The sequence below is a fragment of the Armigeres subalbatus genome, chromosome 3, assembly GCF_024139115.2.
Source record: "Armigeres subalbatus isolate Guangzhou_Male chromosome 3, GZ_Asu_2, whole genome shotgun sequence".
NCBI lineage: Eukaryota > Metazoa > Arthropoda > Insecta > Diptera > Culicidae > Armigeres > Armigeres subalbatus.
In genome coordinates this window covers 349,979,446-349,998,173 of record NC_085141.1, presented here as the reverse complement: position 1 = coordinate 349,998,173, position 18,728 = coordinate 349,979,446, and the positions used below count along the sequence as shown (strand labels likewise).

Here is an 18,728-nt window from a genome sequence, read left to right as displayed (position 1 = left end):
GTGAAAATTTTTACCAAGATTCATCATCATCGTTGAAAAACGGGTTCAAATAATCAAATATAGTTTGGATGAATCATCAATGATCATATTTTGTGTTTCTTCACCCAACCTCGAATATTCGTTCGGAAAGCCAGAATTGAGTAAATGGGGTCGAAGTAATTTGCATTTACTACCATGTTAAAAAAGTACCCAACGAAAAATTTATTTACCCAACTGGATGTTTCATTTACTCAATTCTGAGTTCAGGCAATAAACTAAGAGTTGGCTTCCCGTATGAACTGTCTTCGTTGAATTGTTTCGCTCTTTTGTTTTTTACAACAGAAGAAAGAGTGGATGAAAGAGAAGAGAAAAAATAGCTCAAAACTTGCGTGATTTTTGAAAACGTCGTAAGTCCAAATGAGAAACTCTCTTTCATTACGCTCTCTTTTGCTAATATCTAGGCTAGTTTAAAATTTGTTGCAATATTTTCACCTCAGCACACTAGACAAAGTTATTTTCTTCAGATCGGTGCTGGAAAATTAAAAAAACTCAACGCTGGGTACTTTTTTTTTCGTGTACAGACCTAAGCTAATTTTGCCGTAAATACAAAATATATGTACTCAGTGAGGATCGGATTTGGATCGGACTAGTCATCAACACGTCGAAGACAAAGTAGGGTAAGACGGTATAATATGCCCCCCCTAAGGCAACCCCTTGATAACTTTTTACTTTTCAAAACTGTAACTTTTTGAATTTTGCTATTATTTTCATTGTGTTATACAAAAATACTTCCACATTCACATAGTATGATGGGTTTACAAATACTTATAGGTACCAACTGATTTTGACCCTTAATTAGTTATAGTTTTCTAGAAATCAAAGGGGGGCGTTTTGGCCAGGTGGGGCGCATTATACCGTCTTACCCTACATGTTAGGTAGAAATCGTACGTACTTTGGACTCCGCAAGACGCTCCCATCGAATAGAGTGCGACGCCGTACCAAACTGACAATCTACAAAACGCTCATTAGACCGGTAGTCCTCTACGGACACAAGACCTGGACGATGCTCGTGGAGGACCAACGCGCACTTGGAGTTTTCGAAAGGAAAGTGCTGCGTATCATCTATGGTGGGGTGCAGATGGCGGACGGTACGTGGAGGAGGCGAATGAACCAAGAGTTGCATGAACTGCTGGGAGAACCATCCATCGTTCACACCGCGAAATTTGGACGATTGCGATGGGCCGGACACGTAGCCAGAATGTTGGACAAAAAACCGGTTAAAATGGTTCTTGACAACGATCCGACGAGCAAAAGTAGGCGATGTGCGCAGCGGGCAAGGTGGATCGATCAGGTGGAAGATGACTTGCGGACCCTCCGTAGACTGCGTGGTAGGCGACGTGTAGCCATGGACCGAGCCGAATGGAGAAGACTCTTATATACCGCACAGGCCACTTCGGCCTTAGTCTGAATAAATAAATAAATAAATAATGTACTCAGTGAGACTCAAGATGCACGAGGTTGTAAATGTGACTATACTTCCTGGATTCATATTTATATTTTATTCCAAAATTAGCCTAAAATTGTCTCCTGTTTAAGAAAAACTGATAAAATAAGGCTTTGTTCAAAAATTTGAAAATCAAATTCCACTTTTGTTGTCTTGTTTTGTTATTTACTCGCATAAAAGTCGCATCCCAGATTTTTATACTCTTTTACACAAAAAATAAATTTAAATATGATCCATTTAATTGCCTCATAGCAACATACACCCGATTCTTTTTTACACGGGGAATGCGTTCCGTGTAAAAAAAGTTTTCACTTCAAAATTTGAAAATCCGTGTAAAAAAAGTTTTATGATTCTCCGACAAATCATGCAAAATGGAGCAACTTTGCAAAAATTTAGTATGGGATTTTTTTTTACACGGCCGTGTAAAAAAAATCCGTGTAAACACAGAATCGGGTGTATACAGATTAAGAATATTATGTAGAATTTTTAAGAGACTGCATTTTTTTTTCTTTTTGTTAGTTTTTTTTTGTATTTCTCCATGTTTTACTGTTTGAAAAATTCAACGGCAAATTACTTAAGTCGGAGAAAACATACATGGGACTCTTATGCGAATAAGGGAAGTATACAGCAAAGTCACTAGCATAATTTTCAGGAATCAAATTCTAGAGAACGCACTACGCTGAAAATTTTCATCAGATTGATTACTTCCTACTGGTGATCACTAGGATTACTTTTCATGATGGTCAAGAGCCAGTGCTCACTATGAGGTAAAGTAGATTAAGAATCTCAAAACTGTAGTTTGAACATGACCCCTTCTCATTATATTGTTTAGTGGAGATTGTAGAAGGGTTGCATTCATGACGGGATGAGCGGAAATTTATCAAATTAATTTTCAGAAGTTCAAACCTTTTTATAATTTTTTTTTAATTTACCAAATTTTAATTTACTAAAATACAGTAATTAAAACGGGTCTTCCATTGATTTTTCATAATTATTATGCTTATTGATTACCAATCGTGATAATTTGACCTCTTTCAAACATCATTCAAACATTGGCACATTAGACATTTGGTTAGGATTTAGCAAAGGGCGAAATATAAACAATGGCAAGGATTGATTTTAGTACTTGCAATCCTCCGGGGATGGCAATCAGATGCTGCGTTTAGGGGAGTAGTTTGTTGAAAAAAAATAACCAGGGCATTTCCGATCTAAATTACAGCTTCCGTTTCAACTTACTCGCATTTCAACTTGCCCCGGTATACCTTACATCCATTTGAAATTGATCTTAATTGTAAATCATATGCATGAACTCTAAGGATTAGTATGTATACAGTGGGTTGCAATTGCTTTTGAACTGAGAGTATCTGACGTTGTCGATTGTTTAGATCTGAACTTAAGGATGGTTTGGAGAACTTAAAAAATTTGAACATATCCAATCAATCATACGCATGGCCTCTAAGGATCTCTAAGGACACAATGAGTTGCTATTGGTTTTGTGCTGTGTGATTTTGATTTGGTAAAACCTTAAGGTATGAGCTCCGTAATGATTTGGAGAACTTAGAACATCCGATTTGGGCATATCTAAGTCGTAAATCATAAGCATGGCCTGTACGAACCAATATGGAGTCAAAGGGGTACAAGGGAAGATCCATTAATTACGTAACGCAAAAATTGGGCACTTTCAACCCTCCCTCTCCCTTATGTCACACTTTTTGTATGAAACGTCTTTTGTATGGATCGTCACACTTTGGCCAACCCCCTTCCCCCTCAAAGCGTTACGTAATTTGTGGACGCTCCCCAATTGGTTTTGTTCTGCGTAGTTGACGTGGTAGACCCTTCAGGTCTGAACTCCATAATGATTTGGAGGACCAAAAACATTTGCAGGAATATTGACATCATCACATTCCACATATTTGATATAATTCTTAGATTTTTGGTTAAAAACAATAATAAAATCGGTGTTGCGCGGTATTATTATGAAATGTTCGTCCATACTAAAGTGGTCAACTGTCAATCTTTCCACTGGCGATTACAGAAACAGGGTGTGGCTGATTATCAATCTGAGGTGAGTTGCGAATGTTTTATAAATTAGCGATTATTTTGGGTATATAAACATGTAAATTTGGCTGGAAGATTCAGGAAATATTGTTAAGTCCAATCCGGGTCAACATGACGAACACCGAAAGTCGAAACTATGAGTTTTTTTTAGCTCTGACATACGATAAATAGATACTACGCGGAATGATTTGCGATTTGATCTTAGCGCAATCTGCGAACAGAATAACTGGTGTTGGCAATAACTTTCGAATTCTGAAAACGTAATCATACCACGATAGTTACTATCCAAACTTTCACGCTGACCATAAATTGAATCGAAAGACCACCCACCAGTTTAAAAGTTGACATCAAGGGCAAAAAACTTATTTTTTGATTTGAGACAACTTTTTGTTTATTTAGAAAACTAACTAAATTTATAGAAAACCCCTGATTGATCATCGAGCGGTGTTTATGCCTTTCTCGTTCATTCGATATACTAAAAAATTGAGTGAGAATTTCTTAGCGTGTTTTTTGTATATAAATCGTATTTTGGCCATAACATTTGGTCCCATAGTCCGATCTGGCCAATTTTCAATAGGAAACAATGGGACAGGATTCCCCGTCGAATGCAACTTTTTGAAAAAAAAAAATAAGATCAAGATAAGTGCCTAAAAAATGAGTAAGTTTTATTTTGCGCACATACATATACACACACGCACACACATACAGATAGACAGACATCGTCTCAATTCGTCGAGCTGAGTCGATTGGTATATGACACTATGGGCCTCCGGACCTTCTATCACAAAATCGTATTGGAAGTGAATATATAGCCTTTTTGTTGCACCTTGGTGTACGAGAAAGGCAAAAAGTGATAAGCGTGCATCCCTTTCATATTAGTGACTTTTCAACTGAAATCTATAAACAAAAAAATTACCGACTCCGGTTATTCGTTTACCAAATTCTCAACAGCTGAACGTTCGGTAAATAACGAAACTACAGAACGATCTAGCAAGTACTAATTATTCAGCATCACCGTCCCGAGAACTGATGAAAATCATACATTACTCGCCCAGTAGCTGCTGCATGCTCACTGTTAATTGGCTTAAGAAATACCCATGATATTAAGAAGGAGAATTCTTGGGGAAATTATATAAGCTAGATGTTGCTTAAGTAGCCTATTTCCAAACTTGTTGTTGTATATTTTTTGTATATTTCATATTGATTTATACAGAATTACAGATTTTAATTTTTGGGTTTTCGACTTTTTGTCCATTACACCTTTTGTACCTTCGATCATTTGTCCCGTCGACCTTTTATCCATTCGACCTTTTATTCATTTGACCTTTTGTCTCTTCGACCTTTGGCCGTCGACCTTCTGTCCCAGAGCCATATGTAGACAAGGAACTGCTGAGAATAAATTTTGATTGTTACGCCCTTTTCACATGGTGGTCTAGATAAGTTATGAGAAATTCTTCTAAGGATTAGTACATATATTTATATTTTTTTCGAGAGGAAAGTGTTACGTACTATCTATGGCGGGGCGTAGAAGGAAGACATGAAGGAGGCGAACAAACCATGAGTTGTAACAGCTGTTGAAAGAACCTTCAATCGTTCACACCGAGAAAATCGGAATTCTGTGGTAGGCCGGGCACGTAGCCAGAATGTCGGACAATAACCCGGTGAAAATAGTGCTCAACGGGCTCGACGGGCACAAGAAGACGAGGTGTGCAGCGAGCAAGGTGGATCGGTCAGGTGGAAGACTAGTTTCGGACCCTCCGCCGACTGCGTGGTTGGCGACGAACGGCCATGGCCCGAGTTGAATGAAGAAGACTGCACAGGCCACTCCGGCCTCGTCTAAATTGCTAATCTTGTATTCGTTCATCTACGATATCATACAGGACAAAAAATGGTGAGGGTTCAAGGTTTAAAATCCGGGGCCACTTCGTCTAACAATTTGGTAAAACTGTCCCCATACCAGGCTTGGATCACATTTTCCGTGAATGAAGGTTCATCGTCTTGCTAGAACACGTAGTGCTTATCTCCGTAGTGGCACTGGGGCACTGGTGGCAACAATTGTCTCCAAAACCTTAGTCTTGTGGAACGCAGCGTAGATTTTGACCATCAAAAACGCTTGATTACGATGCCCCGATACTCTTCCCACGCGTGTATAAAGAAACAAATATAAAATATCTACATGTGGTAAAACTTGACAACGATCAAAATTGTATTCGAACATATTAAACATCCTGTACATTTTGTAAATCCGCAATCCATGATACATGATGATGAGACCCGCCATGCATGATTATAAGATGTTCATGGTTCTTCAACATCGCCCTCATCATCAGTAAATCCCTTTCAGAGCGGATGAGTCATATGTGTATGTCCACTATTTTCGATTGGCTGTATAAAATCATAGAACAGATCTAGAACGACACTTTCTTCGGACAAATTATACGTTAGTTTATGGATCTCATGTAAAAAAAGATAAACTCTAACATGGAGAAGCAGTTATCCAAAACCTTAGAAAGATTTCGTGTTTGAGAGCATACGAAGCAATCTTAAGAGATTGAATTCCATATCAAACAGTTGAGTATATCTGTTCACCCAATAAAGGTAATTAAACCTATATGATCAATCAGCGGTCAATTTCTATATTTATTAGATCAAAGTATTTACCAGATCAATCAGGGTATTTGCAACGTCCACACAGTCGGTATTAGAGTTTCCATTTCCCGGCCATTTTCGATGTCCCGGGATTTGGAATGAACTTGTTCATATATCCCGGGAAATACCGGGATCACGGGATTTTTCGATGCTTCCTTATAAAATTTATTTTTGCCTTTCTCGTACACTAAGTGTACGTAAAGGCTATAATATTGCTTCAAAAACAAAATTTTGATAGGAGGCCCGGAGAGCCGATTTTCATATACCGATCGACTCAGCTCGACGAATTGAGGTGATGTCTGTATGTGTGTATGTATGTGTGTGTGTGTATGTGTGTATGTGTACAAATTTTGTAGACACACTTTTTGGAACTTAGCATTATCCGATTTACTCGCAACAAGTTGCATTCGACGGGGAATGCGGTCCCATTGTTTGCTATTGAAAATTGTCTCGGAATTATTACATTGCATTTCGGAATTATTGAAAAATCATTGTTTTTTCCCAAGGGTCCCCCCTTGATAAAAAAAAATCAAAACCGAAAATTTTTTTTTTCCGAAAATGGTGGCATTTTAATCGATGCAAAAACATGCTAAATGATCGGAAAAATGTGATCTATTCCCCTAAAGAGCTTTTTTGACCTTTCTAATGTGATTCTTTCAATATATTTTCTAATGCACGAGAAAAGCATCATCACTGCTAGGTGGATTAATCTGGGTTTTGATTTAAAAACGATTTTATTCAATGTTCTATTTTAGAAAGGTCAGATAGTACAGAGTTCAAATTGGAACTCAATCCAATTCTAATTTGAATCAATTCTTTCGAAAAAAAAACTACTTCTAATCTTCTTCTCTTATATATAAAAATGAAATGGTCTGTGTTCGTATCCGCATAACTCGAAAACGGCTCGATGGATTTTTTTCATTTCTTCAGCAGAAACATTCGTTATAGTTTCCGACGGGTTTATATGATATTTCCTAATGCGAAAATTACGAGTAAAGTTGAGCAAATCGTGAAAAACTAAAATTGTGATTCCTATGCGTACTTTGCATGGGCAGTTCGGAACGCACATTCTCGCCTACTATGCAGGACAACGTCTGCCGGGTCGACTAGTAGCAAATAATATTCACGTTTTTCTAGGAAGGTAGAGTACCCTTTTGGAATATATGATCGCCGAGTCCGAGAAGAAGGGTTCGCTGGCGGTTGAAGTCGGCTTGACTGTAGAATCGTACTGGGCCCATAACCTATTGGAGATATGGGAACCCCCTCACAAAGAAGACACAATACTTGGGTATCCTCCAACCCATGGCAGGCTACTAATTGATACTTTTTCCAAGAGCTACAGCTCTTCCTAATGTTGAACAGATCGCTTCTTGATGTTATTCGTTAATCGCCGTTATCGCTATCGCCGATAAAGTTAATTGTGTTCAAAGTAATCGCTTGCTGCGACAAAGATGAATCAACTCAATTATTATCGGAGTTCGATGATTTAACGTAAGTTATTTCGATAATTTAACGATAATGGGGTTAATAGATTACGCGATTAAAGTTGGTATACAATTTTGACAGAAGCCGAGAATTGGACAAATTGATTGCAGCCTGTTGACCAGAGTTGATTTTGATCGAAGCGATACACTCTAGAATTAATGCCTGACACCCTAGCTGTAGCTGCTGGAAAAAGTATCAGTCAGTAGCCCTCCATTGAGTGGTATAGGGGAATCTAATATTTTTTGTGAAGGTGTTCTATTAACTATCTCCGATATTTTCATGTCTGTTCCTCTTCTACTAATTTAATAATAAGATGATATCGATTGTGCATCACAAAGAACCTTGGCTCCGTATACATGCCTAAACCTATCAAATAAACGAACTTGGACAAGAATGAAAACACGCTGAACGATCACATAAAGCGGAGAGATTGAGTTGTCATGTAAATAAATCTTCTTAGTAGCTTGTGAAAATTTAAAAAAATCGCCAGACACCCACCAGTCTGAAATTTAACGTGGACAGGCTTTCAGAGCATGAAATATTCATCTTCCTGAAGCAACTTCACCCCGAATTTTGACAAACGTCGCATGAATATTCAAAACATAGAATGACTTACTCAGTTTACTTTTTCATATATTCACTCATTTGATTACTACTGAGTACGGTAACTGCGCGCGAACAAAACATAATTAGCCTTGATTATGCTGACATTTGCCGCTAAAAATGCACCTCAATTGAACGTCGAGAATAGATCTATGTGTGTATTTATTTAAAGCTTCAGATATGTGTTCAGTTTTACGGTAATTTAATAATTTGTGAAATTTAAATAAATACTCACTGACCCATATTCATTCCGAAAATTGACAGTGCAGAGCCGAATATGAATATGTTTAGAAATGAAGTGACAAAGAAGGCCGATGGGCTTCATAAAAAATAATCGAAAATTTAAAGCTCTGGCTTTATACCAATAGTGCGCACTTTTTCAATCACATTTCAATTCTTACATGTTAAAGCCTAAACAGTAACAATTTTGTTTTATCTGAGCCGTAGTCCCATACTTGTGCTTCTTTTTATTATAAATGATCGAATTCGGGGCTTAGAACTACCATCAAAAATATCAAATAATGATTGAAAAATTATGTCCACAGATGTTCCAAAACAAAGGAATAAAAAGTTTTGCTAATACGTTGCTGTTCGTTATCAAGCTCAATTATCAAGTGAATTTCACACGATAGCAATGCAATAATTATTCAGAGACAATTATTTTTAACTTCATAATTAAATTTCTCCGAAGGTGTGATAAACATGAAAAAAATTCAAATCAATAAATTTAATGAGGTGCTTATATGCTGCCATAATATCGTCAACCGTCGCACATAGGAGTAAATAAGCCAATTCTTGGACAAAACTATTTTTTGCGATTATTTGGGCATGATATTCCTAGAACGAAGTAATAATTGTCAATTATGCAGGAAAATGCATTTTTTCTGATAAATCTATCCACCTAACAGTGTAAAACCAGATAAAAATGTCAAAATACATATGTTTTCAATTAAAACCTCGCGTTTTATGTAAAATCTTTTGCTTTCGCTACGCGAACGATTCTAAAATATATAATATTGCTATAAGTAGCAAGAAACCCGTAGTTAAAGCTTTATCCTTAAATGGATTTTCTAACATTTACAAAGGAAAAAAGCATCTAACTTATTTTAACCCATGTCCAAGATCCCAAAAGAAAAATGGTTGTATAAATTCGCATACACAAAAGTGAACACTCTTTTCTCCTTAACTTACACCTTAACCTTGAAAATTAGGGTCTGAAAAGGTGAAGCCTGTAGTAAAAAAATATAAATCACCTGTATTCTATATACCATGGCTTGAAACAACAACGATTACCATGTCCGAGTTGAAGCCCACAAGATATCATAGCTAGCCATGACGAAACTATCATAATAAGGCACCGTTCATAAATTATGATCACTTCAATGAAAACGGGTTCATCCTAAATCTAGGTAGTAACAGATTTCTCTACAATGCAGAATTTATAGATAAGCGATTTCAATATAAGGTTTTCAAAAAAATATCAACGAAACTCATTGGAGACCCATTAATCTATTTGTGTCTTGACAAAATGCATGCTAAATATCATGCTTTTTTTTTTTTTTTCCTGGATTCGTTAAATGTGGTAATTTATGAACAAATGTTAAAATTTTGTTTTAAAATTATGAAAAATCGCATTTTATTCAAATAGCTCAGAATCTAATTTGCGGACGTTTGCGGACGAGTTTTCACGTGGAATGCTTAGTCCATATCTTGAAGTTACACCCAAGTGATTTACCTTTGCCGGATCTTGCCGTATAGATTAACTTTTCCTCTGAAGAAAAACATAAAAAATAGAAAAAATAGTGATTTTCAAGTGGTCACCACCTGAAACATAAAATTTATTATTTGACCATAAACATGAACAAAATGAAGACATACAACTATAATCTACTCATTGTGTACTAATAATAGCTTGTTTATAAAATTTATGTTGTCTAAAAGTCAGATTTTCCAAATACTCTACAAATAAAATAGATAAAATCCAATCCAATACCTCATTTTTGAGCCCTAATTATATTTTTTTATAAAATTTTGGGTCATTTCTGAAATAGCCATAGTATGCAGAATGTTTTTAAGTATCTAAAAAAAATATAAGAATGTATAAATGTTGAAAAAAAAATTTTGGGTTTTGTCCACGAATTTGTTCTAGTTACTCTTCTGTGCGTCGTCTTCATTCATTTCTTATCATTCATGTAGCAGTTGTTTTGACAGTCTCCTTTACAAACTGCCAGTCATATCTTCCTCTAGAATTGCGAAATAAACGTTTACCTATTCAACGGAAAACTATTCCTCCACTCGTATTGACAACAACGTTTATTTTATCCATTCCAAACCATTCCGAAGCCAATCCTTAGTTATTTAAATCGGCTGACACCTTGCACACGCACGAATGCGATGTAAATGCGGCAGAAATGGAAGAACTGACACCGCCAGTAAACGAAAATATGCAAATTAGCATTATAATAATAATAATCAAACCGTCTGTCAGGCCGGCAGCCACTACTCCGCTGGTCCACTCGTTTGTACGGTGGCAGCCGTATCGAACAGACCATAAAAAAGACGATTTTGAAAAGTTGCCTACATTTCTTCGGTTGTTGTCTTCCTTCGCGCTTCCGTTCTGCTACTGCTTCTGAATCCTCCAATTCGGTAGGGCGTGTGATATACAAACAAACTATTTCGTCAGCTCTGACGGTTCACGTCACTGAAATGCACTTATTCACTTCTTCCGATGATGATGCTTTTCATTTTTCAATTCAAATTACTTTCGCCCTCCACTTGGAATCATTCGACACTCTTCGTTGACACACTGATGTCGTTATCACACCAAAAGGGCTTCGCCCAAGTTGAACTTTTCTCCCAATGAGCGACGGCACTCGCGCGTCAAAAAATCAGTGCAGCAATGCGCCCTCTTACAAGCAGCTTTCACAATAGCGGACACGATGACACTAGGTGCGACATTTTTTTCGCGCAACAATACCGCAACGCGATCCGCAGCCGTCGGAATGGCTAATTAAGTGAATTTATTTATTGTATTGTGCAACACAACCAACACGACCGATAAACCGATTGAGCTTCAAAATTTTAGCGCGCCGGTAATGCAACCCTTCCTGTATGTGTTGTTTGTATAATTGATAATAAAACATCCAAACTTGCAAAAACCTTCGACGTAACTGACATTTAACGATACTTGTTTACACCAGCATCGGTGGCAGCACCAACAACAAAAACGCCAACCAATGAACCCGGGGGTCGTGCGAAGTTCGAGGGAGCCGCGGCGCTCGCGAGCGGGGGGCAAAACTGGTGCGCGAGGATTTCGCCGTGCCACGAGAGAACCTGTTTCGGAGAGCACCCACGGCTTGCATCCAGCATTGCATGCATAGTTGGGTCGACCGGAGAGCGTCGTGGAAGACGGATTGAGAGATTGTCTTTCTGCTCTTCGGAGAATTTCTGCGACCCCCCGTATAGTAAGACGAAACGGGAGAAGCCATTGGGGCTCGCTGATGGGCATGCGCTGCCTCCCTTGGAGAATGCCAACTCTGTCCACGGTGGTTACCAAGAGCTGAGCTCAAGAAAAGGCGTAGGCTTCCGTGCTGAAGAGCGTGGGATGACTACGAACGTACGAAGGAGCGAGACAACGCTAGCACCAGGCGCCAACCAAGAGGATGATGACTCAAGATTGGAACAAGTGCTTCAGTTGGGCTTGGTAGTGTGCGTGATGCCGTATCAATGGAACGGAGGAGAAATTCGAATCAGAAACGCAATGGAAAACGTGGCAACAGTGCATCTGGTCTGGCAAGGCTCGTTACCTATCATATGTTTTCCTTTGTTGGTATTGTTTCTCTTGTTCCAGAGTCTTTTCCGTCTCACTTCCCCCTGAGACAACGTTGACCACGATTCCTCGACTGTGGGCACGGTTTTCCGAGTTGTTGTAGGAGGGTGAAGGCGCGGGGTGGCCTTTTGCTGGCTGTGTCAGTGTAACAAACGATGAATTCTAATTGGATAAAAGGAAATAGCTACATTTTACAAGTTGGACTATGCCGAGGCAAGGTTCTCCATCTCCATCCGTGAACCGGGTTCTCGTTGAATACCACTATTCTCCCTCTTTTCTTATAGGGCAGCTGCTGCTTTCTTCCCATTTTGCCGCTTTCTTCTCTCTGAAAAGAGAAACAGTTCAGCTTTTTTCTTCTGCTTTATCCGCTTTTATTCGCCTTTTGGCCTTTTTTGTCCGATGCTTCCCGTCTCGTTTCGGCTGCTCTCGGTATTCCGTTCGTTCGCTCCTTCGCTCGTTTCAGAGCTGAATCGAGTGGGTGGCCTTTTGTTGTGTGTGAAACTCCGTAAAAGGATGTATTCTCTTGCCGGTGCTTTTCAGTTCCCTTTTCAGGAGTGTGTTATTTTGTGTAGAGTGTAGTGCAGGATCAATGCAAGCTTACGGAAGGAAAGGGATGTGCGAACGTATGTACGTCATCTGAATGGTACGCGTACCGTCTGTTCCTTTCCATTGGAAACGTATTATGGAATACATAATAGAGTTGCGTTTTGAAAAGCTTTTCCAGAAATGTAGCTACATATATTTGAATTTGAAATTTATAGATCAACTATCGCGACGTAATAGCTCTTGAGATAAATTTGTTTGCAACTTCCAGATATTTTATCTAGACATATCACGTATTATGTTCGATGTGTGGATATGTCTTTACTATCTTTAACTTTCGGTAAAGTGATTCGTAGATTATAGAAAGATAGTAAATAATCAAATATTTTGGGCTGAACAGCTTTTGACGTCATGTTTCACATGGTATTTTGACGCAGATTTAGAAAAAAAAACTATTCGAACTCGCGCTCTTGCCACCCGACGCTGTAGTTGTCATCGCCCTTACCAGCTGGCCCATAAGAGAGAGATGCTAGTGGGAATAATTTTGCATAACATAAACAAAACCCCCTTTCAGGAACATTGAAACTCTATCTAACTCATCTCAGAATGCAACCGTCACGCAACGTCATACCCAGTTGCAATGAAACAGCTTTAGTAGTGCTGCTTTAATGCATCCATCGAAAATAGTGCAATGGAATAATCAAATGAAGCTAACCTATGTAATTAGTGATTGGGTTTGGTTAACGACAAGTACTCCTGTCAATGATCGGAATGGAAAAAACATTCTGCACGTAACGATTTCTATTCTCAAATGTAAGTTCATTTGAAAAATAGTCCCCGCTATATAGTTCCATATTGGAAAACGTTTGACGTATGAACACTACAGGCCTTAAAGTGGCATTAATGTAGCTGTTCCATTGCACTTAACGAAAAACAACATTGAGCATTCAAAATGCTATTATAAGACTATGCCTCTCATGATTGCTTTGAGAATGCTTATTTAGAACAGCCAGGTTTTCGAAATGCTTATCTACAGCATGGAGCATATGCAATGCCAGTATAATGCTACTATAGTGCTCACTTTAATGCTTATTGGTTACCTGGGTACTGAAGCCAAATTATAAATGAACCAATTACGCCAAAAATGCTGGTGGCCCACCATTACCAGTGCTCTGGCGCCGCCAGTGTCTTTGGTAGTGGAATAAAGGCTTTCCGTACCAGTGACAGGGCGAGAGAACCTTTCTCTTTCGATCTGCTCATTTGCATCTCCGATGACGATCTTTATATCCTGTGTTGGGTACTCTTTGTAGGCCTTACCGAGGTTCTCATAGAACGTATCCTTCACGTCATTAGGGTTATCGTTCGTTGGTACATAGATGCTGATCAGACTGTAGTTGAAAAATGTCCCTTCCATTCTCCCCACGCAAATGCGATCGATTATCGACACATGCATCATCTGCTTCTCAATCACCATGAAGCTGACTACACGTTCTGCTTTGTCGAAGCCGACATAGGAGATGAGATACTCGAATGAAGTGTTTGCGATGAGATCCACCGCTCGAAAATCACGTTATCTGATTTTGGGCTACCGTATTTCCTGTATAGCTGCCACGCTAACTCCGACTTTCAGCAGCTCGTGTGTCCTTTCTTGGTAACTGAAAAATCTTCCGTGGGATTCCTTACCAGGGTTGCGCTACCTGTCTGTTCCCTGTCAGCATACGACTATAGCTTCCCCTGGGATTGGTTACCCGATCTTCCCTAAGGTTGCTCGTATCTCAGCTGGCACCACGGGGAGGGTGGGATAAGAGTTGCTGAGTTGATGGCTAAGGTCCACGAAATGTGGTGAATTTTATTCCTTCAGATACCGTTTTGACTCGAAGTCCGGACACCTAAGCAATGCTGAATTCTTAGTTCAATATTTCAAACGGAATTAAGTACTTGATACTAAGTGATACCACACCCTGTCAAGATTACTTTATCAAATCTGCTGTAGTGTACTGAAAATTACATTTTGTATGCGCGAAATAGCCAATATAATCGAAAACATTGAAAATCGCTTGCATAGAAATCCGGACACAGTATAAGGAAATGCTTCAAATACCGGACAATTTAGCTTCGAATTACCGGACACTTCGAGTTTAGCTATATTGATTTTCAAATATTCAATTTAATCCGTTAAAAGACAACTAGGATATAGCATTCATATTTCCTCCGTATGCTAGCACTTTTTAATCCGGTATTTTTGCTAGCACTTTTGAATCCGGAAAAGGCGTTTTTCTAAACCTGCGAAACCACACCCAACGCATTCAAGAAAATCTGTGTAAAACTAGACCTTTGCACCGCAGCCGCCGAGAACGATTTTGGGTCGTTGCGCTGTCGATCATAATTTTGCCACGTCGATGACTAATTGAAATAAAAAAAATTCCATTAACTTGAATAGAGTCGAGTAAAGTACGAGACACTGAAGATGTCCTTATAGTTGAGCACGAAATGCGTATCTGTTATGCAATACAACGTGGTGGAATTAATTGAAATAGTACTAAACTCGTCTTATGATGTTTTCATCTACGAAAATTCCTCCGGAAAGTCTTTTCGAAATTCTTTCAGGTATTCCTTGGAATTTCCCTCAGGAATTTATTCGAAATTTCCTCCACGCATTCCTTCAGAAGTTTGTTTAGGAAAACCTTGGAAAAATCGATAAGCTCAATATTCTTCCGAAAATTCCTTCAGAAATTCATCTAAGAACTCTTTTGGAATTCCTTGCAAAGTTCTAGGACGAACTTTCCTCAAAAAATTCTGAACAAGTTCCTGAAGGAATACCCATAGAGACCTCTGAAGGATTTTTCAAAGTAAATACAGAAACTTCCGACAGTATTGGATTTCTCTGAAAATTCCTTTAAACATTCCGTTCTAACGGGCTTGGTAGTCATATGGCTAATGTTTCTGCCTCATACGCAAGAAGGCATTTGTTCAATCCCAGGTCCGTTCCATTCTCCTACATTGTATTTTTCTCTATATTTTTCATGTTCTAGCAATCGCTTGAACTGGAAATGAACTTCCATACTGTTTTTATTTCCATCCTATACCTTCAACTTGACTATTCTAGCAGTAGCTGCTAGAATTGGAAATGAACTAAAAAGCTCGTCTAATTAAAAATCCCATCAGTTGCTTTCTCCTATCTATCACATAGGCTGCTCGTTAACCAAGACGAACCTCTGCCCAGGGCTGACAAAAGACATCGTAGCAGCACGAAATGCAACAGTTGCGGCGAGTTGTAGTGTAGTGTTGCTGCTCGACGCATCGTCGATGACGAGCATAACGCTGGCTTTCGCCGTACATCCAAACCGTTATGACGACATCGAAGCACGAAGACTTCATAACATTATTCTTCAAGCGATAGCTGCCATGCAAAGATTTTTATTAATCTTTTGTAATAATGAATTTGTATGAATTTGTAAAACGTATGAAGGCGTTATAAATGTTATCGATACATGTATGCTACCTTAGTTCCTATTATTGGTTTATTTGAGACACCATTCTATTTTTAACCAGCCCGTCTATAAAGACGTGTAACCAATTATATGAAGAAGTGACGACAAAAATCGTCATAACTTTTGGCTGCGCGACTATCTTCGTGGTAGGCATGCGGAGCAAGCATCCGAATAGGTGTTGCGTCGTGCAATATTATAACGAAAACTATATTTTTTTCGCTATCTTCATACGACGAGAATGACTATTGTCAGCCCTGTCTGCCTCTCAAACTTAACACAAAAGTTCAAATAAATTCCGTATAAGCTTGGCGCCATACATGAGTTCAGATATTGGAGGTCTGAAAGACCAACAGAGTGATACATAGATTCTGAAGCTTGTTTGTTAGTTGGAGAACCATCATCGAACATCATTACACCATTATACAAAAATCACAGTATTCCCAGAGCAATTACGGAGCTCCAGAATTCTATAACAGAGTGATGCATAGGCTCCCAAACTTGCTTGTTAGTTGGAATTGCTCCAATGGACATCATTACGTGCACAATACGTACGTACGAAAAAAAACAGTTTTATTATGATCATAAACATCCACATTTTTTTCGTTCCTTGTTACAAAATAAAGCTTGGTCTACGGGTACCACTCTTGATGTCCGAATGTACCTGTGAATTATTGCTACTCCATAATCGATCACAATTAGAGTAAGTTGCATCCCCAAGGCGTTGGTACTCTCATACTTACTTGCTTCATACTTATTATACATATTATATATTTTATACCTATTATATGTTTACAATTTCTATAAGTAATGAAACCACCAAGGGGTATCATAAGATGACAGTCTAACCAATAAATGAGGATTGCGTACCTAGAACTGAATTAAACCCGCAACACATTCAATCGATAATATAATTGGTTTCAGTATTGCAATTTGCACTTTGCAATTTGCAATTTGCACGAAAATGGATGTTACTAAGACTAACATTTATATGTAGGGTAAGACGGTATAATGCGCCCCACCTGGCCAAAACGCCCCTCTTTGATTTCTAGAAAACTATAACTAACTAAGGGTAAAAATCAGTTGGAACCTATAAATATTTGTGAAACCATCGTACTATGTGAACGTGGAAGTATTTTTTTTATTACATAATGAAAATAATAGCAAAATACAAAAAGTGATAGTTTTGATGTAACTTTTCATGTTTGTTTGCTCAACATTCTAGAGCGACGCTAGCATACTGTCCGCAAAACTTGCACGGGAACACTCAGTTGGGCAACAAAATAACTCTTCTCAGTGGTTAATATGATATAAAATTGCTTCCATCTTCAAAAACGTAACGATTTTCGAAAATATGTTTTACTGGCCAAAACGCCCCAGTGAAGGCAGGACGATATGCCCTTACCAACTGGACACAAGCGCGGCGAGCTTGCAGCAGTTGGTTCCAAATTGTATGGAAATAATTGAAATGTAATTAAAACCTGATTAAATGGACTTATGTTGGTTTTTTAATGTCGAGCACATAAGAATTAGTAACCTTTTTATGATGGGATTGATGAAATACTAATGACGGGCTATGAAACCTCTTTGGTTAAGGTGGGGGTATTGCCCAGGCATCTTTAAAAATCTATTTTTTCACGACTTTTCAAAAAAACATTATTACGTGTTATCTGTAATATTTTCATATGACTACTCACGGGCAATGCATTTGCGACTTCTTGCACTACCAAATAACACAAAATTTGCATAAATTGTGATGAAAAGTAAAAAGTTATCAAGGTTTTGCCTTAGGGGGGGCATATTATACCGTCTTACCCTAAGAGTAAAGTAATTTACGTATGAATAATATCAAAAAAAAATCATTTCAAACGATTTTCACCATACCTATCACAAAATGAATAAAATATAATAGCTAAAACATGATGCAAAAAATATCTCTCAGTTCCTCTGCAACCATTTAATGTGATTCTGCGAGATCGTCAACAGAAGACGCTTCAGTAAAACCTTCGAATCGACAAGTTAGGCTCTGGTGCACTGCTGCAAACACGCAGCACATTAAGAGTATACTTTTTTAAGGAGTATACCAAAAGGAATCAATAGATAAGTTTCTCAAAAATAATCTTCTTCATCGAAAAAATATTTAGAGAGAAATCTCGCTTAACTTTTCAAAAGGACCTAAGTAACATTTTTTTCATGAATTAATTTGACTACTGCAATCAAAAGCTTGTAATGATCCAATCACGGCTCAGACAATCCGATTGGTTATTTTCCCAAACCAATCAGAAATCACGCAATGTTAATCATACCACACCAATCAGAGTCGTTCGCGCTAGGTACAAACGATCTGCTATCCCCGCGCAAGTATAAAAGTAGGGACAAACCACGCACAGATTGTCAGTAATTTTCTAACAGTTGGACGGTTAGGACCTCTAAGCAGAGCAAGCTCCCTATCCCATCCCAAAGCCAACCGGCGAGCAACGGAGCAAAGCCCCACCGAGAAAGACATCATTGCCAGACCGACGACTGCGAGAGGCACGAGGTCGAATACCCAGTCACGGTTTGACTGCCCATCCATCCGGTCGCTTGGCAC

The 18,728-nt window shown here is 38.5% G+C and overlaps 1 protein-coding gene across 3 annotated transcripts in view; it reads right to left on the bottom strand.

Moving 5' to 3' along the window:
* The window catches only part of LOC134226032 (transcription factor sox-2-like), a 258,455-nt gene extending 246,905 nt beyond the window's left edge, over positions 1 to 11,550 (bottom strand). The window contains exon 1 of one of the 3 annotated variants that reach the window (XM_062706544.1): positions 10,860 to 11,550. The gene's annotated coding sequence lies outside the window, so the exon portion shown is untranslated. The remainder of the gene's footprint in view (positions 1 to 10,859) is intronic. The other 2 variants (XM_062706541.1, XM_062706542.1) reach the window with 2 other exon arrangements.
* Between the last annotated feature and the right edge of the window lie 7,178 nt (positions 11,551 to 18,728).